Genomic DNA, 840 nt, shown 5'->3' on the forward strand with positions numbered 1-840 from the left:
TCAGGCAGGTTGATTCCTCCATTTCCATTCTTCTTTCTCAAGATTGCTTTGGCTATTCAAGGTTTTTTGAATTTCCATACAAATTGTGAAATTATTTGTTCTAGCTCCATGAAAAATACCATTGGTAGCTTGATAGGGATTGCATTGAATCTATAGATTGCTTTGGGTAGTATACTCATTTTCACTATACTGATTCTTTCGATCCATGAACATGGTATATTTCTCCATCTATTAGTGTCCTCTTTGATTTCTTCCACCAGTGTTTTATAGTTTTCTATATATAGGTCTTTAGTTTCTTTAGGTAGATATATTCCTAAGTCTTTTATTCTTTTCATTGCAATGGTGAATGGAATTGTTTCCTTAATTTCTCTTTCTATTTTCTCATTATTAGTGTATAGGAATGCAAGGGATTTCTGTGTGTTGATTTTATATCCTGCAACTTTACTATATTCATTGATTAGCTCTAGTACTTTTCTGGTGGAGTCTTTAGGGTTTTCTATGTAGAGGATCATGTCATCTGCAAACAGTGAGAGTTTTACTTCTTTTCCAGTTTGGATTCCTTTTATTTCTTTTTCTGCTCTGATTGCTATGGCCAAAACTTCCAAAACTATGTTGAATAGTAGTGGTGGGAGTGGGCACCCTTGTCTTGTTCCTGACTTTAGCGGAAATGCTTTCAGTTTTCACCATTGAGGATAATGTTTGCTGTGGGTTTGTCATAGATAGCTTTTATTATGTTGAGGTATGTTCCTTCTATTCCTGCTTCTGGAGAGGTTTTATCATAAATGGATGTTGAATTTTGTCAAAGGCTTTCTTTGCATCTATTGAGATAATCATATGGCT

This window comes from Bison bison, unplaced genomic scaffold (genome assembly GCF_000754665.1).
Source record: "Bison bison bison isolate TAMUID 2011002044 unplaced genomic scaffold, Bison_UMD1.0 scf7180017864203, whole genome shotgun sequence".
In the NCBI taxonomy this organism is placed as follows: domain Eukaryota; kingdom Metazoa; phylum Chordata; class Mammalia; order Artiodactyla; family Bovidae; genus Bison; species Bison bison.